This window comes from Bombina bombina, chromosome 5 (genome assembly GCF_027579735.1).
Source record: "Bombina bombina isolate aBomBom1 chromosome 5, aBomBom1.pri, whole genome shotgun sequence".
In the NCBI taxonomy this organism is placed as follows: domain Eukaryota; kingdom Metazoa; phylum Chordata; class Amphibia; order Anura; family Bombinatoridae; genus Bombina; species Bombina bombina.
Window position 1 is genome coordinate 195,192,468 of NC_069503.1, and position 23,059 is coordinate 195,215,526.

Sequence of the window (23,059 nt, forward strand, 5' to 3'; positions counted from 1 at the left end):
TACATGTGTGTTACACTGAAACTATAGCTGAATTCATTTGCTGCTCACAGCTTCTTGCTAGTTGCTTGGCGACCTTGAATTGACACCATCTTGGTTTTGCTTCTGATGTGTTTTTTAGATTTATAAAAATAAGTAACTTGAAGATCACACTGAAATATTTCTATATGTTGTTAAAAATGATTTCCTGCATTTGCATAGAATATTGAAACCTTTCACTACCAATTGGATATGAGGCATGTTATTAATATACACTAAAGCATAAAAGAAACAATTGCATGTTGGTATTTTTGGTAAGATTTTTTTCTTTTCATCATGTGTGGCTCATTTTAAAGGGATATGAAACCCAACAATGTTATTTTGTGACTCAGACAGAGCAAACCATTTAAAGAAAAAAATAAATTTACTCCTATTATCAAATTTGCTTTATTCCAATTATATTCTGTGTTGGAGATACCTAGGTAGGCTACTGGAGCACTGCATGACAGGAAATAGTGCTGCAATCTAGTGCCCTTGCAAATGAAGAACATTCTTGCAAAACTGCTGCCATATAGTGCTCCAGAAATGGGCAGTTGCCTAAGCTTACGTCCCTGCTTTTTAACAAAAGCTACTAAGAGAACAAGGAAAAATTGATAATAGAAGACAATTACGAAGTTGTTTAAAATGGCATGCTCTATGTGAATCATGTCGTATCCCTTTAATCAAGTCTATGAATTAATCATTCAGATTGAGTAAGCAATTTAAACAATGTTGCAATTTACTTTTATCATCTAATTTGCTTCATTCTTTTGGTATCCTTTGCTAAAATAAAAACATACCTAGTTAAACTCAGGAGCAGCAACACACTTCTAGGAGGTAGCTGCTCAATAGTGGCAGCTCACATATGCCTCACTAGATGTGTTCAGCTAGCTCCCAGTAGGGCATAGCTGATCCCTCAACAAAGGATATCTAGAGACTAAAGCAAATTTGATAATAGAAGTAAATTGGAAAGTTGTTTGAAATTGTATTCTCTATCTGAATCATAAAATGTATAACTGAGGAGCCAGAGGTGAGAGTTGCAAATTATTTTAGTTTTGTTGTATCCTCTAGCAAAGAACAAAAATATGCTGTTGTGACCTTCCAGGTTTAGTGAGCGATAAAAGCGCTCTCAGATCTCCCACAATCTAACCGCTATTTCAGGATGAAACAAGACACTGGTAGTTTATTTGCCAAAAAACCCTGCACTATCGCACCTAAAGGGACATGAAACCCAACATTCAGATAGAGAATGCAATGTTAAACAGTTTTCCAATTTACTTCTGTTATCTAGTTTGCTTCATTCTCTTGGTAACCTTTGTTAAAGAAATAGCAATGCACATGGCTTAGCCAATAACACAAGGCATATATGTGCAGCCACCAATAGGCAGCTCTTGAACCTACCTAGGTATACATTTCAACTAAGGATACCAAGAGAACAAAACAAGTTAGATAATAGAAGTAAATTGGAAAGTTGTTTAAAATTGCACCCTCTAGAACAGTGCTTTCCAAACTGTGTGTCGGCAGCAGTGTGTAGGTGTGTCCCTGCTTCAGCACAAATTTCTTTAAAATCATTTTTTTAAATTTTTTGGGGGTTTCTGACTTTCTGTCTGCCTGCTACGTATATCACATGGTTGACACGTGATTGATGCCTAGTGAGTCACAGATCATCTTAACCAATTGGCGCAGCTCAGTGGGAACTGAAACTATTCCCATTGGCGGCTTTGGCAGCACATTGGCTCCTGACAGCAGGTGTAGTCTCCTTAATTGGCTCGTGACTGCATGAGTAGAAAATGGCACACGGCTGGACTAACAAAGGTACTTCAAATTATAGATAAAGAAAGGAAATGTATTAAATCATTCCAGAACTTAAAAATAGATTTTGATCTGTCTAATAAGGACTTTTTTGCATATTTGCAATTAAGGCATTTTGTCCAAGACTTGGTTAAAAAAGTGGGCTGGGAATGGGGACTGGGCACATTGGAGAACTGGCTAGCTTTGACAAGAAATGGTCATGTGTCAATTGCACCGTGTTATCATCTCCTGAGCATAAATAAAGGAGCCTCGATACGGGCAAACTTGGTCGCTTATTGGAATGAATTAATTCCACAAAACAATATTGAAATAAACACTATTCAATTATCAATTAAGAAAATCTCGCAAGTAACACTATCTGCAACCTGGAGAGAGGCGCACGTCAAACTCCTGCATGGGGCATACTTTACCCCAAAGAGAGGGTTCAAGTGTGCCAACATGGGATTTTGCAAATGTCCAAAATGTTCACTTCAGGCAGCTGACCTAATCCACATGTTTTGGCACTGTCCAAAGATTAAAAACCTATGGGCCAGGGTCGAATACTGGTTCAAGAAGGTACTCAAAATAGCTAATCTTTCACTCACATTGTATCAGATAATATTTTGTCTTAAAGAATCTGGTAGGCAGAGCGATGAGAAAGTGGTAATCTCTGGCATTCTTGCTACTAGATATTTAATTTGCAAAAAGTGGAAAAGCTGCACAATCCCAAGTATCTCCGAGATAAAAAACTGCATGAAAAAGCAATGTATTTTAGATCAAAGAAATGCAGACATAAATAATGAGCAAGACATTAAAAGATTTTTTGATAAATGGGCGGTTTTTTTGAGAATTTTTCCCGAATCTGAAATGAACCATATAATCTCTCCTTTCAGGAACACAGAAATTGTTTTATTAGGAAACTGGTAAAAATTAAAAGAGAGCTAGTATCTAAGCTGATTCCTTTCCCTTTCCCCCCCCCCCCTTTTCATTTAGGGTTTTTTTTTTTTTTTTTTTTTTTTTTTTTTTTTTCTTCTTTCCTTGATGAGCTGCCTCTCCGCACGGGAGGGGTATGGGTTGGGGGAGGGTTCAGGAGGAGGGGGGTGAAAAACTAAAAAACTCCAAGAAATGTTAATAAGTAAGCTGAATGTGATATATCAATATCTAGCTAAAATATATCTGTATGCATAGCTAAATACAGTATTATAAGAATGAACTTGTGTATAATTTACGGATGATCTTATATGTTCAAAGCTGTTTATATTGTTTTTATTTTTTGTTTTTTATGACCTTTTCTTGGATTACAAATAAAAGTAAAAAAAAAAAAAAAAAAAAAAAATTGCACCCTCTAGAACAGTGCTTTCCAAACTGTGTGTCGGCAGCAGTGTGTAGGTGTGTCCCTGCTTCAGCACAAATTTCTTTAAAATCATTTTTTTAAATTTTTTGGGGGTTTCTGACTTTCTGTCTGCCTGCTACGTATATCACATGGTTGACACGTGATTGATGCCTAGTGAGTCACAGATCATCTTAACCAATTGGCGCAGCTCAGTGGGAACTGAAACTATTCCCATTGGCGGCTTTGGCAGCACATTGGCTCCTGACAGCAGGTGTAGTCTCCTTAATTGGCTCGTGACTGCATGAGTAGTCAGTGAGTGGGACAGCAGTGTGTTTGCAGCGCGGGCAGTAGTCAATCGGACTCACCGAGCTCTGAGGGCGGCAGTTTAAACGTTGAGCTGAAGTCAGAAGCCAGTGGGGTTTTTTTGCAACTAGCTCCCAGTAGTGCATTGCTGCTCCTGATATGTGGATAGGAAGTGGAAGCTTTAAAATGCTTGATGATGAAATGTGAGTGTCTTTATTTAATATTCCACCAAATATTCAGAAATTGTGTTCATCCCATCAACCTCATACATCCCATTAAAATAGTAAGTAGCTATTGGTGTTATTAAAAAAAAATTGTAATTCTTGCACATACATACTGTTACTTGTAAATACATTTTATTATTATATAATTTATGTATGTGTCCGTATCTCTTAAAACAAGTTAGTTTAACCTCCTTTTTGCTAGTACAACTGAATTAATTACTGTGTCGCGAAATGATGTAGGTCTAAAAAGTGTGTCACCAACATGAAAAGTTTGGAAAGCTCTGCTCTAGAACATGAAAAAATGAAAAAAGTTCCTAAATGGCCTTTATTTTTTTTCCACTATTAGCAGGTATTCATATTTATTCACATAATTTCACTGTATTCTTTACTAGTTTAAAGGGATATGAAACCCACATTTTCTCTTTCATGATTCAGATAGAGCATGTAATTTTAAACAACTTTCTAATTTACTCCTATTATCAATGTTTCTTCTTTCTCTTGATATTGTTTGTTGAAAAAGCAGGAATGAAATCTTAGGAGCCGGCCCATTTTTGTTTTAGCACCCTGGGTAGTGCTTGCTGATTGGTGGCTAGATTTAGCCACCAATCAGCAAGCACTACCCAGGTGCTAAACCAAAATTGGGCTGACTCCTAAGCTTACATTCCTGCTTTTCAAATAAAGATAGCAAGAGAATGAAGAAAAATTGATAATAGGAGTAAATTAGAAAGTTGCTTAAAATTGCATGCTCTATCTGAATCATGAAAGAGAAAAAATTGGTTTAGTGTCTCTTTTAATGCAAACACTGAGAATGATTGTAAATATGTACAATAGTTTAGACAAACACCAATCTATTTTTCTTCTGTAAGGTTTTATTTCCAGTGATCTAGGAGTCCGCCCTGGTAGCAGATTGTGCTTTCTAAATAAACATTAACCATGACAGCCAAAGTGTTATCACAGGATCAATAAGTTGCAGATGATAAAAAATACTGTTTCATTACTTTACATCTTTAACTTAATCAGGTGTTTACTGTTTTTCATTGCTATTATTTTCAGTGCCTGCTTGTATAACCTAAAATAAAGTTTGTATTTTACCCTTTAAATAAATAATGAAAAAACGCCAAGAAACTAGAAGTAAATTAATGTGCGTATTCTATTTAATGAGACTGTAGCTCTCCTAATCCTGTGTAGTCATGGATAATTAGCGGCGCAGCTTCATTTGTTTAATGACGAGGTTAAAGGGGCCGATAGAAAATAAATCACTTGAGGATGACAACGCAACTACCATAAATCTCTAGTTTCGCTGGTGTCAGCAGACACTGACAGAGCTCAAAATAACAATCAAAAGCAAACCCGAATCTGTTGCTAGAAGAAAAAAAAAGCACTTGACTTGCTGGGACTTTTTTTTTCTTCTCCCAGCAAACAGATATAGTCAGCTAAAACGGCTCATTAAAAAGTAGAAGCAGGAGAAATGCATTTTCCAAATTGAATGCTAGATTTACAGTCCGTTTAATACCGGCGACCTCTCGCACAGTAATGTTCAGATCGAGTCATCATCTGTCCCTTCAGGTCTTTTATCACTGCTTTTGTCAAGCTATCTATTTAATTGAAAGAAGTTAATTGAATGAAAATGATCAACTAAGCTTGTATTAATATTGCTAATGGAACCTTCTTCTTGGCCATGTTTGGAGAAAGATGTTATGCTAGACTTTAGGAAGGACCCATTAATCCCTGCACTTAACCTGATGGGCTAATTAAGGAATGCTTATTCATTCTACAAGTCTACAATAGCTTCCATCCCGGCTATTCTGTCTGATTTTACAACACATTTCACTTATGAGCACAAGCCTTATGAACATTAGCTGAAGTGAGACTAAATGATAATGTTTTGATTGGAGCAAATACAGCACTAATGTGCCATAATATGCAAGGCTTTCCTTCTGCAGTTTTACTTAGGTTTCATTTAAAAGTGTTAAAAAGTATCTAATCATTTTATTAATGTCCTCTCCAAATGCATCTGTTTAAAGTCAGAAACTTTTGTCTAATAGTTACAGAAGTGTTTTGGAGCTATAAGGATGTTCCTGCTTTTTAAAGATATTTTTTTTTCTAAGTTTGACTTAAAGAGACATAAACATTTAAAAAGAAAATGCTCTTATGTGGTATGTGAAATCAATAGTGGAATAATACATGCTCTAACTATATGTATGACTCCTGCAAATTAATTAAACACATAGTTAAGGTTGGTCTGAAAACATCTGCTGAGCCAATGATAAGAGGCATATGTGTTTATCCACCATTCACCAGCTAGCTCCAGCTTGAAAATGGAAGTAAACTGAAAAGTTTGCGTTTCATGTCTTTCTTTTACAAAGATATGACGAGTCCACGGATTTCATCCTTACTTGTGGGATATTAACCTCCTGCTAACAGGAAGTGGCAAAGAGCACCACAGCAGAGCTGTATATATAGCCCCTCCCTTCCCCTCCACCTTCAGTCATTCTCTTTGCCTGTGTTATACTAGGAAGAGGTGAAGTGAGGTGTTAGTTTTAGTTTCTTCAATCAAGAAGTTTTTTATTTTTAAATGGTACTGGTGTGTACTATTTTCCTCAGGGGGTTATGGTAGAAGTTTTCTGCCCTGAAGTTGATGATCTTAGCAGACGTAACTAAGATCCACATTGGTTCCCACTGAATGATGAAGGTAGTGTAAAGAAATCTTCAGAGTGGAGAACAGCTGCATGCTATTAGCATTAAGGTATGTTCAGTCTTTTTTTCTGAGGAGACCTGTTATATCAGAATGGCTGACATTTTTTTGCTATAAAAGGGGTTAAAGTGGATCTGAGAGAGGTGTTACTTTAAATCCTTTATTTAAAACGTTTTTTGTGTGGCATATTGGGTGTTTGTTTTGGACACTGGGAGAGGCAGCTCGTTATTTTATTATTAAGGGCTGCAGTATTATAAGGTTTTTTGGGGGAATCACTTGGTTTTTTGTTCTAACCGCTTCTTATGCAGTATTTTGGATTTGTTTGTGATCGCCCTCAATGGGCGGGGCCTATTTTTCACACGCTCCGACGCCCAGTACATTTCTGCTCATTAGGCACCAGACATGAGCTCCGGTTAGGTCTTTACTTATGCTCTGATGACCGGATCGTGGTATAATCATTTTCAAGCACTTTAAGGGCAGGGGTCATTTTTTTGAATAAATTGTATTTTTTTCACTATAAATGTCCTGATAAGGTTATTTTTGCCTATTGCTTTTAAGTGCAATATTTTTTTGGCCACATCAAATATGTGTTGCTAAACAGATTTATTTATTTAGCTTTTTTTGCAGTTTTGGAAAATTGTATGCTTTTTTATTTTTTAAAGGTGCAGTACATTTTTTTGGAAAATTGTTCAAAGTGTTTAAAATACTGTTAGTCTATTTTAAACATGTCTGACATTGAGGATACTAAGTGTTCTATGTGTTTAGAATCCATTGTGGAACCCCCACTTACATTATGTTCCTCTTGTACTGAAAGGGCCTTACAATGTAAGAAGCATATTTTAAGTAATTAAAGTATGCCTAAGGATGATTCTCAGTTTGAAGGGAATCAGGATATGCCATCTAAATCTCCCCAAGTGTCACAACCTTTAACACCCACACAAGCAACGCCAAGTACTTCTAGTGCGTCTAATGCTTTTACTCTGCAGGATATGGCTGCAGTTATGTCAACTACTCTTACAGAGGTATTATCCAAATTACCAGTGTTACAGGGTAAACGCAGTAGGTCAGGTATTAATGTAAATACTGAATCCTCTGGTGCTTTATTAGCTTTTTCCGATGTTCCCTCACAATGTTCTGAGTTGGGGGTTAGGGAATTGCAGTCTGAGGGTGAGCTTTCAGACCCAGGAAATATATTACCTCAGACAGATTTGGACGTTATGTCATTTAAATTTAAGCTTGAACACCTACGTCTGTTACTTAGGGAGGTTTTAGCAACCCTGGATGATTGTGAACCTATTATAATACCACCAGAGAAATTGTGTAAGATGGACAAATATTTAGAGGTTTAGAGGAATAGGATAGACCAGGCATACCGTTCTCTCCTCCTCCTTTTAAGAAAATGTTCCCCATATCTGACTCCATTCGGGACTTGTGGCAAATGGTCCCTAAGGTAGAGGGAGCTATATCTATTTTGGCTAAGCGTACAACTATACCTATTGAGGATAGTTGTGCTTTCAAAGACCCTATGGATAAAAAATTAGAAGGTATTTTAAAGAAATTATTCATCAAGGTTTTCTTTTACAACCTACGGCTTGCATTGTTCCAGTAACTACTGCAGCAGCTTTTTGGTTTGAAGCTCTAGAAGAGTCTTTGAAAGTTGAGACTCCATTAGAAGATATTCTGGATAGAATAAAGGCTCTTAAGCTAGCTAATTCTTTTATTACTGATGCTGCTTTTCAAATTTCTAAGTTAGCAGCAAAAAATGCAGGTTTTGCCATTCTGGCGCATAGAGCGTTATGGCTCAAATTGTGGTCTGCTGATGTGTCATCAAAATCTAAGCTTTTGGCTATTCCTTTTAAAGGTAAGACCCTATTCGGGCCTGAATTGAAGGAGATCATTTCTGGAGGTAAAGGTCATACCCTACCTCAGGATAAGTCTGTTAAAATGAGGGGTAAACAGAATCATTTTCGTTCCTTTCGAAACTATAAAGGAGGACCCTCTGCTTCTTCTTCCTCCACAAAGCAGGAAGGGATTTTTTCTCAATCTGAGACCCAACCAGAATTGGAATAAGGGTAAACAATCCAAGATGCCCGCTGCTGCTTCCAAGACAGCATGAAGGGGTGGCCCTCGATTCGGGCGCCGGATCTGGTAGGGGGCAGACTTTCTCTCTTTGCTCAGGCTCGGGCAAGAGATGTTCAGGACTCCTGGGCACTAGAAATAGTGACCCACGGGTATCCACTAGAATTCAAGGATTTTCTCCCAAGGGGGAGATTTCATCTTTCACGATTATCTGTAGACCAGATAAAGAGAGAGGCGTTCTTATGCTGTGTAAAAGACCTCTATACCATGGGAGTAATTTGTCCCGTTCCAAAGCTGGAACAGGGAGAAGGGTTTTACTCAAATCTTTTTGTAGTTCCCAAAAAAGAAGGAACTTTCAGACCCATTTTGGATCTCAAGTGTCTAAACAAATTTCTCAGAGTCCCATCTTTCAAAATGGAGACTATATGAACAATCTTACCAATGATTCAGGAGGGTCAATATATGACTACCGTGGATTTGAAGGATGCATACCTTCATATCCCTATTCACAAGGATCATTATCGGCTCTTAAGGTTTGCCTTCCTGGACAAACACTATCAGTTCGTGGCTCTTCCTTTCGGTCTTGCCACGGCACCCAGAATTTTCACAAAAGTTGTAGGGTCTCTTTTGGCGGTTCTCAGACCGCGGGGCATAGCAGTAGCGCCTTATCTGGACGACATTCTGATTCAGGCGTCAAATTATCAATTGACAAAATCTCACACGGACATAGTATTGTCTTTCTTGAGATCTCACGGTTGGAAAGTGAACATAGAAAAGAGTTCATTAGTTCCACGGACAAGAGTTTCATTTCTGGGGACCCTTATAGACTCAGTAGATATGAAAATTTTTCCGACAGAGTTCAGAAAAAAAAAAGATTCTGAATACTTGCCAAGCACTTCAGTCCATTCATCAGCCATCAGTGGCTCAGTGCATGGAAGTCATTGGATTAATGGTAGCGGCAATGGATATAATTCCGTTTGCCCGCTTTCATCTCAGACCACTGCAGCTGTGCATGCTCGGGCAGTGGAATGGGGATTATGCGAATTTATCTCCTCAGATAAATCTGGATCGAGTAACCAGAGACTCTCTTCTTTGGTGGGTGTCGCTGGATCATCTGTCACAGGGTACTTGTTTCCGCAGTCCCTCGTGGGTGATAGTGACAACGAATGCCAGCCTTCTGGGCTGGGGTGCAGTCTGGAACTCCCTGAAGGCTCAGGGTGCTTGGACTCAGGTGGAGTCTCTACTTCCAATCAATATTCTGGAACTGAGAGCAATATTCAATGCGCTTCTGGCCTGGCCTCAGTTGACTTCGGCAAAATTAATCAGATTCCAGTTGGACAACATCACGACTGTGGCATATATCAATCATCAGGGGGGAACAAAGAGTTCCTTAGCGATGATAGAGGTATCCAAGATAATCCGATGGGCGGAGACCCACTCTTGTTATTTGTCAGCAATCTACATCCCAGGAGTAGAAAATTGGGAAGCAGATTTTCTAAGTCGTCAGACTTTTCATCCGGGGGAGTGGGAACTCCATCCGGAGGTATTTGCCTCACTGATTCTCAGATGGGGCAGACCAGAATTGGATCTAATGGCGTCTCGACAGAATGCCAAGCTCCTGAGATACGGATCCAGGTCAAGGGATCCACAGGCCAAACTGAATAGATGCCCTGGCAGTGCCTTGGAAGTTCAGCCTGGCTTATGTGTTTCCACCTTTTCCTCTGCTTCCAAGCGTGATTGCTCGAATCAAACAGGAGAGAGCTTCAGTAATCCTGATAGCGCCTGCGTGGCCACGCAGGACTTGGTATGCGGATCTAGTGGACATGTCCTCTCTGCCATCGTGGAAACTTCCTTTGAGACAGGACCTTCTCATTCAAGGAACTTTTCAACATCCAAATCTAATTTCTCTGCAGTTGACTGCGTGGAGATTGAACGCTTGATTTTATTGAAGCGAGGATTCTCTGATTCGGTCATTGATACTTTGATACAGGCTCGTAAGCCTGTCACTAGAAAAATCTATCATAAGATATGGTGTAAATATCTTTATTGTTGTGAATCCAAGGGTTACTCATGGAGTAAAACTAAGATTCCTAGGCTTCTGTCTTTTCTTCAAGAAGGATTGGAGGAAGGGTTATCAGCAAGTTCTTTAAAGGGAAAAATTTCGGCTTTGTCAATTTTGCTTCACAAACGTTTGGCAAATGTGCCGGATGTTCAGTCTTTTTGTCAGGCTTTAACTAGAATTAAGCCTGTATTTAGACCTATTACTCCTCCCTGGAGTTTGAATTTAGTTCTTAGAGTTCTTCAGGGGGTTCCGTTTGAACCTATGCATTCCATAGATATTAAATTGTTATCTTGGAAAGGTCTGTTTTTAGTTGCTATCTCTTCTGCTCAAAGAGTTTCTGAGCTTTCAGCTTTACAATGTGATTCTCCTTATCTTATATTTCATTCTGATAAGGTGGTTTTACGTACCAAGCCTGGTTTTCTTCCTAAGGTTGCTTCAAATAAGAACATTAATCAATAAATTGTTGTTCCTTCATTGTGTCCTAATCCTTCTTCCAAGAAGGAGCATCTGTTACACAATCTGGACGTGGTCTGTGCCTTGAAGTTTTACTTACAGGTAACCAAGGATTTCCGTCAATCATCTTCATTATTCATTGTTTATTCTGGAAAGCGTAGGGGTCAGAAAGCTACGGCTACCTCTCTTTCTTTTTGGCTGAGTAGTATCATCCGCCTGGCATATGAGAATGCTGGACAGCAGCCTCCTGAAAGAATTACGGCTCATTCTACTAGGGCTGTGGCTTCCACATGGGCTTTTAAAAACGATGCTTGATTTGTAAGGCTGCGACTTGGTCGTCCCTTCATACTTTTTCCAAATTTTACATATTTGATACTTTTGTTTCTTCTGAGGCTATTTTTGGGAGATAAGTTCTTCAAGCAATGGTGCCTTCTGTTTAGGTTCCTGTCTTGTCCCTCCCTTTCATCCGTGTCCTTTTGCTTTGGTATTGGTATCCCACAAGTAAGGATGAAATTTGTGGACTCGTCATATCTTTGTAAAAGAAAAGTAAATTTATGCTTACCTGATAAATTAATTTCTTTTACGATATGACGAGTCCACGGCCCACCCTGTTCTTTTTAAGACAGATTTATTTATTTTTGGTAAACTTCAGTCACCTCTGCACCTTTTAGCCTTTCCTTTTCTCTTCCTATACCTTCAGCCGAATGACTGAGGGTGGAGGGGAAGGGGAGGGGCTATATATACAGCTCTGCTGTGGTGCTCTTTGCCACTTCCTGTTAGCAGGAGGTTAATATCCCACAAGGATGAAATCCGTGGACTCGTCATATCGTAAAAGAAATTAATTTATCAGGTAAGCATAAATTTACTTTTTTATCATGAATGTCGGTATTTTGTGCATGAAAAATGTTAAGCAAAAGATGTGTACATTTAAATTAAACCTGCCAAATTAACTTTTTTTTTGCATGTCCGATACTTCAGTATACATGCTCATTGGCTGACAGGAATAGCTTCCATGCATGAAAACACAAAATCAAAACTATTATTTACTTTGACGTTTAAAAAAAAACTTCAATGGTGTTTGAGTGACCACTAAGTGACTGGTGACCACTTAGTGACCACTTGGATTTTCTACTTCCAAAATATTTATAATTTTGGAGCCAATTTTCAGAATTCAGGCATACCAAAAGGTCCCTAGACCCATTACCATAGCATATCTAAAAATCAAAAGTATGGTGCACAGCTAATTACCAAAACAGTGACAAAGCCATACATGTCTGTTAATTCTGTACACAAGGGATCATGGAGAAGCTTTTACAACCAATTTTCTTATGACTGCACAATTTGTGTGTAAATAATTTCAGTGAGAAACACAACATTTGTGAAAAAAATTATGACTTTTTTATGACCATATTTGGCATACATCTGACTGCCAAAAAGTGGTATTAAATATAAAATGAGCCTAGATAAATACCATGGATTGTCTACTGTTACGGTTACCCTTAGTCTCGCTGAGAGATGGACCGCTTAGTAGCCTGGATTCCTATTGCTGAAGAGGGGAGAAACTGCTTTCCATAGTATTCTATATGAGTCTCGCAAATGTAGAATAATCCCCCTTAGCTGTAGTACAGCTAGGATACCCTTCTGCCCACAAAAACGAGTCAACGCTGCGATTGAGGGACAACCAAGAACTGAGGACTGGGATGCCCAGCCTGCTTTTTATTTAGGTTACATGCACACAGGGCACTCCCAGGGGGGGAAGCATAAAATCCCCCATCACACATTTAGACTAAGCCCTTGGACAGGCCACCGCAGATAACAAGTACACACAAGAAAACAATTGAGTCCTTCTTATCACCTAGCAGTGAATGCTTATCACAAACTTAATTACAGTACACAATATGCTAGGAAACCTGCCTCAGAAAATAGTTTTCTCAAAACTGAACAGAGTTAACCCTTTATGAAATGATACTTGTTACAGTTTTCTTGGAGCCCTTCTTAGGCGCTGGCTTGGCTGGTTCAGGCATTGCTGCTGGGAAATAAGTTTCTTCACAACAAAATAACTAATGCTTCTGTAACAGTGCTCCCTTTCTGTGGAACACTCTGGCAGACACGGTCTGACCCCTTTTCGGGGCAGACTAAGGCTGTCCAGACCGCTGGTTATGCGGGGCTGAGGTCGGTTTGTCTGGACAACCCGTCGGCGTTGCTATTCTGTTTCCCAGGTCTGTAAGTAATGGTGAAATTGAAGGGTTGCAACGATAAACTCCAACGTAATAGCCTGCCATTATCTCCAGAGACCCGGTTCAGCCACACCAACGGGTTATGGTCGGTGACCAGAGTGAACTCCTGCCCATATAAATAGGGAGTCAATTTCTTTAATGCCCACACCAAAGCCAAACACTCCTTTTCGACCGCTGCATAGCTGACTTCGCGGGGCAGGAGCTTCCGGCTGATGTAGGCAACTGGATGCTCCCCTCCATCTTCGCCTACTTGGCTGAGGACGGCTCCCAGCCCGAACATGGAAGCATCTGTGTGGACGATAAAACGTTTGTTAAGGGCTGGAGCCGCCAAGACAGGAGCGTTAATTAGAGCATTTTTGAGAGCCTGGAAAGCCGTTTCACAGTGGGGAGACCACAGGACCTGTCGAGGTAAGTTCTTCTTGGTCAAGTCAGTCAGGGGTTTGGCAAGTGTGCTGTAGTCTGGTACGAACCGTCTATAGTACCCTGCCGTGCCCAGGAAGGCTAGGACCTGAGTCTTAGTGATGGGGGTGGGCCAATTGGCGACAGCTTCTATCTTGGCCGGCTCTGGTCGCTGCTTTCCACACCCCACCCGGTGACCCAGGTACTGTACCTCGGCCATCCCAAAGTGGCATTTTTCTGGTTTCAGAGTCAGGCCAGCAGCCCGGATCTGATCCAGAACCATTCCTATGTGAGCTAAGTGGTCCTCCCATGACTCACTGTGGATCGCTATGTCGTCCAGGTAGGCGCAAGCAAAACTCTGGAAGCCATCCAGGAGCCTATCCACCAAGCGCTGGAATGTAGCTGGGGCATTCTTCATCCCAAACGGCATTACCCTAAACTGATATAAGCCGAATGGGGTGACGAATGCCGACTTGGGGATAGCCTCCGGGGCCAGGGGAATCTGCCAGTAACCTTTGCAGAGGTCAATAGTGGTCAGGTAATTTCCCCTGGCTATACGATCGAGTAGCTCGTCTACCCTGGGCATAGGGTAAGCGTCCGTCACGGTCTTTTCATTGAGCCTCCGATAGTCTACGCAGAACCGGGTGGTCCCATCTTTCTTGGGCACCAAGACAACTGGGGAGGCCCAGGGACTATCGGAGGGCTCAATTACCCCGAGTTGGAGCATCTCATCGATCTCCTTCTTCATTCCTATCCTAACTGCTTCGGGGATTCGGTACGGAGCCTGGCGCAAGGGAGCTTGTCCCGGAGTATCTACCTGGTGGGTGGTTAAAGTAGTGTACCCTGGCTTCGGGGAGAAGGTGAGGTGTTTGGACTGTAGGAGTTGGTTGAGCTGCTCCCTTTCAGTGGGGCTAAGTCGGTCTCCTATCTGAACCTGAGCCACTATACCTGTGGGGAGACTCTTTTCTAATAGGTCTGGAATGGGTAGACTGTCGGGGCCTTCCTGAGGGGAACAACATACGGCCGTCACGTTCTCTGGTCGCTCAAAATATTCCTTGAGCATGTTTACATGGAATGTCTTTCTAAGATTGTTGTCGTGGCAGCTAGCTATCACATAAGTGGTGTCTCCCCTTTTCTCTACGATCTGGTAGGGGCCCTGCCAGGACGCCTGCAATTTGTCTGTCTTCACCGGCTTAAGTACTAACACCTTTTGTCCTATGGTAAAGATTCTCTTTCGGGCCCCCCGATCGTACCATACTTTCTGTCTTCTCTGGGCCGACTGGAGATTAGCCCGCACGGATTTGGCTAATTGCTCCATTCGGTCCCTGAGTTCCAGCACGTATGGCACAATGGGGACACCGTCAGTCTCCATCTCTCCCTCCCAGTGCTCCCGGATCAGGTTTAGGGGTCCCCGTACCTTTCTTCCGTAGAGCAACTCGAAGGGAGAGAACCCTGTCGTTTCCTGGGGCACCTCCCGATAAGCAAAAAGGAGGTGCGGCAGGAAGCGTTCCCAGTCTCGGTATTCCTGAGTGAACGTCTTGAGCATTTGCTTGAGGGTCCCATTGAACCTCTCACACAGCCCGTTCGTCTGGGGGTGGTATGGGGAGCTCAGGAGGGACTTAATTTTGCAAACCTGCCAGAGTTGTTGGGTCAATTCAGCCGTAAATTGGGTGCCTCGGTCGGATAGGATTTCTTTTGGAAATCCTACCCGGGAGAACACCTGTACTAGTGCATTCGCTACCGTATCCGCTTGTATGTTGGATAGGGCGACAGCCTCTGGGTACCTGGTAGCGTAGTCCACTACGGTAAGAATGTAGCGCTTACCGGAGGGACTAGGGGTAGCCAGTGGTCCCACTAGGTCAATAGCAACCCGGCTGAAGGGTTCCTCTACAATGGGCATATTTACTAGATGGGCTTTAGGGTGATCGCCTCGCCTTCCTACTCGTTGACACACATCGCAGGTGTTACAGTAAGTTCTAACGTCGGCGTGTACCCCTGGCCAAAAGAACGTGTGAGTAATGCGGTGTAGGGTACGGGTTACAGCTAGGTGGCCTGCTAAGGGGATGTCATGGCCTATCTTGAGGATTTCTTGACGGTATTTGTGGGGCACTACCAGCTGTCGCCTACGCTGTCCCCTTTTCTCTGTCCAGCGGTATAGTTTCCCTTTTTCCCATAAGAATGTTTCATTATCTGCCCCGCCCCCTCCGGTCTCTGCTCGTTCCCGGTACTTTTGTAAGGTCGGGTCAGTCTTAGACTCTGTCTCGAAAGCATCTGGGGTGTCCCAGGGTATGGGGCCTAACATGTCAGGCAATGTCGGGGTAGGTCTTACCTGTGTCTCCCGCACTGGTGAGAGTTCTCGCTCCGTCCGGGCTTGGGCCCGTGTAGTCACTGGGTCCGCCTCGTTGTTGCATACTGGAGCATAGGCAGAAGTCATGGGGCCCAAATCATTGCCCAGTAGTACTTCGGCAGGTAAATTATCCATTATGCCCACGTTCACAGCCCCCTTTCCCGCTCCCCAATCAAGATGCACTTTAGCTGTTGGAATTTTGTACACATCCCCCCCCGCCACTCTAACGGCCACAGTCTGTCCAGATCGCTTGTGCTCCGGCACCAAATGACTCTGTACCAGCGTGATAGTAGCCCCTGTGTCTCTCAATCCCTCGGTAGATCGCCCCTCGAGCCATACCTTCTGCCGATGGTGCTGGCGGTTATCTGAGGCAGCATATACAGGGTCCGCCTCGTGAAGCGGCCCCAAATATTCCTCCATAGGGGCCTCTTGGTTAACACAGAGGGTCCGGGCCGGACGATATGCCCCAGAGGGGTAATTGTAATTCCTGGGTGTCTGGTGCGTATTAAGGGGGCAGCTAGCCATGAAATGCCCTGGTTGCTTGCATCGGTGGCAAGTCGGTCTGGGACGCTCAGAGCTGTTATTGGGTGGTCCTGAGTGTCGGGCGGGCCCTGCGGGCACCGGGGCTCGGAATTCAGCACGAGGGGGTGCACGGTAAACCTCTCTGGGTTCGTGAAGACGGGAGTCATAATGTTCATCGGCCAATTTGGCTGCTTCTTCTAAGGTAGAAGGTCGCCTGTCTCGCAGCCATTCCTTCCCTTGCTGTTCCATGCCATTATAAAAATGTTCTAAGAGAAACAATTGTAAAATTTCCTCACCAGTCACCGCTTTACTTCCGCTCATCCAGTGATTTGCCGCTCTCCGCATTCGGTGCGCCCATTCCATATGGGTATCGTTAGGCTTCTTTTTCGTGCCCCGAAACTGTCGGCGATACGCGTCCGGAGTTACTGCGTACCGTCGCAACAGTGTCTCCTTAACTAGCTCATACTGTGTCACTTCCTCAGCACCCAGAGTACGAAAGGCTTCCAGGGCTCGCCCGGATAGTTTCCCAGACAATATCGTGGGCCACTCCCTGTTGGGAATCTGGTGCAGGGCACATTGCCTTTCGAAGTCCGCCAAATATTCATCAATCCCTGTCTCGCTCTCTAGGAAGGGTCGAAATGCTGCATAGGGTATCTTGGGCCTCCCAGCATTTTCGACAGGGATGATTACCTGCGGGGCTTCAGCATTGCGGTGTGCGTTCGCTAGGTTGAGTTCGTGGGCTCGAGTCTCTCGTATATCCTTGTCCGCTTCCGCCATCAACTGCTGTACCAATTCCATGGAGGGGTTCGGCCCGTACAGTGAGAGCCTCTCCCGAACAATCCTGGTTTTTTCGTCACTAATCGTGGTCGGTGTTTCCGCCATTGTGAAGCTCTGATCCAGTTCGGTCAATTCTGCGATCAGCTCTCTCCTCGGCCGGTTGCTGGCGTACCCCCCTCTGCTTTCAAGTAAATCCTTTAGGGTTGTACGCTTCAATTTTTCGTAAGCGCTCTCCATCCGTTCTGTACCTCTCCTAGGAAATCCAGGAAAAATCCCACCGCTGCCGCCAAATGTTACGGTTACCCTTAGTCTCGCTGAGAGATGGACCGCTTAGTAGCCTGGATTCCTATTGCTGAAGAGGGGAGAAACTGCTTTCCATAGTATTCTATATGAGTCTCGCAAATGTAGAATAATCCCCCTTAGCTGTAGTACAGCTAGGATACCCTTCTGCCCACAAAAACGAGTCAACGCTGCGATTGAGGGACAACCAAGAACTGAGGACTGGGATGCCCAGCCTGCTTTTTATTTAGGTTACATGCACACAGGGCACTCCCAGGGGGGGAAGCATAAAATCCCCCATCACACATTTAGACTAAGCCCTTGGACAGGCCACCGCAGATAACAAGTACACACAAGAAAACAATTGAGCCCTTCTTATCACCTAGCAGTGAATGCTTATCACAAACTTAATTACAGTACACAATATGCTAGGAAACCTGCCTCAGAAAATAGTTTTCTCAAAACTGAACAGAGTTAACCCTTTATGAAATGATACTTGTTACAGTTTTCTTGGAGCCCTTCTTAGGCGCTGGCTTGGCTGGTTCAGGCATTGCTGCTGGGAAATAAGTTTCTTCACAACAAAATAACTAATGCTTCTGTAACATCTACTTTAAAATAATATATATATATATATATATATATATATATATATATATACACACACACAGTTGAATGCAAAAGTTTAGGCACCCCTGACAATTTCCATGATTTTCATTTATAAATAATTGGGTGTTTGAATCAGCAATTTCATTTTGATCTATCAAATAACTGAAGGACAAAGTAATATTTCAGTAGTGAAATGAGGTTTATTGGATTAACAGAAAATGTGCAATATGCATACAAACGAAATTAGACAGGTGCATAAATTTGGCACCCTTTTCATTTTGTTGATTTGAATACCTGTAACTACCTAGCACTGATTAATTGGAACACACAATTGGTTTGGTGAGCCCATAAAGCCTTGAACTTCATAGACAGGTGCATCCAATCATGAGAAAAGGTATTTAAGGTGGCCAATTGCAAGTCGTTGTTCTCTTTGACTCTCCTCTGAAGAGTGGCAACATGGGGGCCTCAAAACAACTCTCAAATGACCTGAAAACAAAGATTGTTCAACATTATGGTTTAAGGGAAGGTTACAAAAGGCTATCGCAGAGATTTAAGCTGTCAGTGTCCACTGTGGGGAACATAGTGAGGAAATGGAAGACCACAGGCACAGTTTTTGTTAAGGCCAGAAGTGGCAGGCCAAGTAAAATATCGGAGAGGCAAAGGATGGTGAGAACTGTCAAAAACAGCCCACAGCCCACCTCCAAAGACCTACAACATAATCTTGCTGCAGATGGTGTCACTGTGCATCGTTCAACAATTCAGCGCACTTTGCACAAGGAGAAGCTGCATGGGAGAGTGATGCGGGAAAAGCCTTTTCTGCACACACGCCACAAACAGTGTCGCTTGAGGTATGCAAACGCACATTTGGACAAGCCAGCTTCATTTTGGAAGAAGGTGCTGTGGACTGATGTAACAAAGATTGAGTTATTTGGTCATAACAAGGGGCGTTATGCATGGTGGCAAAAGAATACAGCATTCCAAGACAAACACTTGCCACCCACAGTAAAATGTGATGGATGTTCCATCATGCTGTGGGGCTGTGTGACCAGTGCCGGTACTGTGAATCTTGTTAAAGTTGAGGGTCGCATGAATCCACTCAATATCAGCAGATACTTGAGAATAATGTTGAGGAATCATTCACAAAGTTGAAGTTACGCTGGGGCTGGATATTTCAACAAGACAACAACCCAAAACACTGCTCAAAATCTACTCTGGCATTTATGCAGAGGAACAAGTACAATGTTCTGAAATGGCCATCCCAGTCCCCAGACCTGAATATCAATGAATATCTGGGTGGTGATTTGAAGTGTGCTGTCCATGCTCAGCAACCATCAAACCTAACTGAACTGGAGATTTTTTGCAAGGAGGAATACAGACACTCATTACAAGCTATAGGAAGCGTCTAGACTCTAGACAGTCTACACCAGATTTTTTATTGTTTTAAAAGATAGATAATCCCTTCATTACCCATTACCCAGTTTTACATAACCAACACAGTAATATTAATAGACTTTTTACCTCTGTGATTATCTTGTCTCTAAGCCTCTGCAAACTGCCACCTTATTTTAGTTATTTTGACAGACTTTTAACCATTCAGTACTGACTCCTAGGTAACTCCATGTGCATAAGCACAGTGTTATCTATATGACACACATGAACTAACACCCTCTAGTGGCGAAAAACTGTTATAATGCATTCATATAAGAGGCAGCCTTCAAGCTCTAATAAATTAGCATATGAACAGGTTTAGCTTTCAACTATGAATAAAAAGTGAACAAAGCAAAATTGGTGTTAAAACTAAATTGTAAAGTTGTTTAAAATTACATTCCCTATCTGAATCTTTAAAGTTTATTTTGGACTAGACTGTCCCTTTAATTATTTCCACAACCCCTATCAAATATTCCTTCTCTTCTAAGTGTGCATGAACATATGCACATCAACGCATTCCACAGATCATCTGTGGAATGTGATGACATAATTTGCACATGCACATTAGCTGCGGTAGGAAGATTTAATAGGTAGGAGAATTTGATAGAACTGGGGCAGTCAATAAAAATTAAAGTGTTATTGATTTAGTTAAATAAATTGTTATTATTAAGGAAATTATTATTTTTCTCCTTCCAAAAAAGCAGAACAGAAAAGTTGTCTGATATAACTTTAAAACTAATCTATTGTTATTCTAAAAATTAAACCTTCAGCAACCAGCAAAAATGAGCCTTTATGTAGAACAGGGCTTCTTAAACTTTTTCCACTCGTGACCCCTTTTCGCACGATCATTTTTTACGTGACCCCGGGTATATAAAATAGGTATACAAATCAAACATTTACTGATAATAAATCATACTCATACTCTCCCCTTCATGCTCATACTCCCCCATTCCATGCTCACTCCCCTGCCACTTCCATACTTCCCCCTTCCATGCTCACTCCCCTGCCCTTTCCATACTCCCCCTTCACACTCATACTCCCTCCTTCAATGCTCATACTCCCTCCTTCAATGCTCATACTCCCCACCTTCCATGCTCACTCCCCTGCCCCTTCCATGCTCCCCCTTCATATTCATACCCCCTTCCATACTTATACTCCCCCTTCCATACTTATACTCCCCCTTTCCATGCTCATACTCCCCCCTTCCATGTTCGCTGCCCCTTCCATTCTCACTCCCCTGCTTATTCCATACTTCCCCTTCATATTCATACCCCCCTTCCATGCTCATACTCCCCCCTTCCATGCTCATACTTCCCGTTTATACTCCCCCTTCCATGCTTATACCCTCCCTTCCATACTTATACTCCCCCATTCCTTGCTCACTGCCCCTTCTATACTCCCCCTTCATATTCATACTTCCTTCCATGCTCATACCCTCCCTTCCATACTGATACCCTCCCTCCCATACTAATACTCCCCCATTCCATGCTCACTGCGCCTTCTATACTCCCACTTCATATTCATACCCCCCTTCCATTCTCATACCCTCCCTCTCATGCTTCTTACAGCCCCCATCCATCTTACAGTGCTCAGACTAACCCATCAATATCAGTTTTATAATTTAATGTTCAGTTATGGATAACCACTAGCAGGAGAACTCCTCCATTACTAATAAAGAAAGCTCAGAAATCACCACAGAAACTTTGGATACTCACTGAAATTAGTAGGGTTGTTACCTCAGTAGAAGAGTGTCAGAAATGGTCATTCGACTGCCACAAAGTCCTTTGCTACATCATGGGTCTTCTGTGTCATTGATGTCATTGAACAATTTCAAAATAGTGGAGGATAGCCAGAATGTGCTGTGGCATAAAATATACCCAGTGTACAGGGCCATTCATACAACATGGAGTTGAAGACGGTGCTCTCCCAGGGCTCCAGGATATACAGCGTGGTGACCAAAAGGTACTGATAATATAGCTACGAAATGTGTTTCCAGACACGGCCCAACAAACCCTGAGGTCCAGGCGCTGTTTCACAGGGACTCTTCATCAGTGTAAGGAAGAGAACTGATGGATGACAACTGCCCGACTACTGTCTTCCTACATGGCTCTGCCTATCTCTAGCGGGTGTTTTAATAGCCCATGCATAATCGCTGACATTTTTTGCGATCGCAAATATGGAATCAGGAGGCCAATTTTTTGCGACCCCATGTGGGGTCGCGAACCACAATTTTAGAAGTGCTGATGTAAATCCTAGGTAGGATTTGTCTTGGGAAGATCATCAATGACACATATAAGAACTATAATACAAATTATGGAAAAATATTAACTAAATATTTGGAAGGAGTAAAGGGAGACACTACCGGAGGCCTTCCTGCTGTCCTTGGACGCAAGGAAGGCCTTCGATAGAGTCGAATGGTCCCATATTCTTAATACGCTAGGCAGATTTTATTTTGATGGATATTTTTAAAGTTTTATTGAAAAACTTCTCTAAAGCTGAGACACATATAATTATAAATGGCGAGATATCTAAACCAATCTCTTTATATTGAGGCACTCGTCAAGGGTGCCCGTTATCACCTATATTGTTTAAATTGTCATTAGAACCTTTAGTTCATCTACTAAAACAAATACCATTTGGTATTGAAATAGAGAAGTTAGAAATTAAAGCAGCATTGTATGATATAATAAGACAAACAGAAAGAGACTTGAAGATTTGGAGTAGATTACATTTAAACCTCACGGGGAGGATTCAATTAATAAAAATTGTTGTATTACCCAAATTACTATGCCCTATGCAGATGTTACCTTTTCTGTTGCATAAGTTAGATTTACATAATATAAATACGACATTTAGGAATTTCATTTGGAGAGATAAAAAAACAAGAATAAAATTAAATAAATTCCAAGCTCCCCAAGAACAAGGTGGCCTAGGATTGCCAAATATTCAATACTACAATTGGGCACTATTAACACGTTATATAATAGAATGGATCACAGGAAAAGGACAAGTAATGTGGTATGAATTAGAACAGAAAATGGCAAATAAGATATCTCTGTCATATTTACCATATGCAGACAAAAAGGAATTAACTATAGCTCAAAAAAGTAATGTTCTTATAAACGACAAAATATGGGCATGGAAAAAAGTAAAAAAAAAAAATTTAAAAGTAGGATCAGAACTTAAAGGGACAGTAAACACCAGATTTTTTCTTGTTTAAAAAGATAGATAATCCCTTTATTACCCATTCCCCAATTTTGCATAACCATCACAGTTATAATAATAATCTTTTTATCTCTGTGATTACCTTGTATCTATGGCTCTGCAAACTGCCCCCTTATTTCAGTTATTTTGATAGAGTTGCATTTTTAGCCAATCAGTGCTTGATCCTAGGAGCTTTACGTGCCTGAGCTCAATGTTATCTATATGAAACACGTGAACTAACGCCCTTTAGTGGTGAAAAACTGTCAAAATGCTTTTAGATTAGAGGTTGCCTTCAAGGTCTAAGA

At 41.8% G+C, this 23,059-nt stretch overlaps 1 protein-coding gene and 1 pseudogene across 2 annotated transcripts in view; one reads left to right on the forward strand and one right to left on the reverse strand.

Annotated features, from left to right (window-relative positions):
- The window catches only part of UBE3C (ubiquitin protein ligase E3C), a 551,478-nt gene that overhangs the window by 293,467 nt on the left and 234,952 nt on the right, over positions 1-23,059 (forward strand). The gene's annotated exons all lie outside the window — the stretch shown is intronic.
- On the reverse strand, positions 21,368-21,599 carry LOC128660160 (serine palmitoyltransferase small subunit A-B-like; annotated as a pseudogene).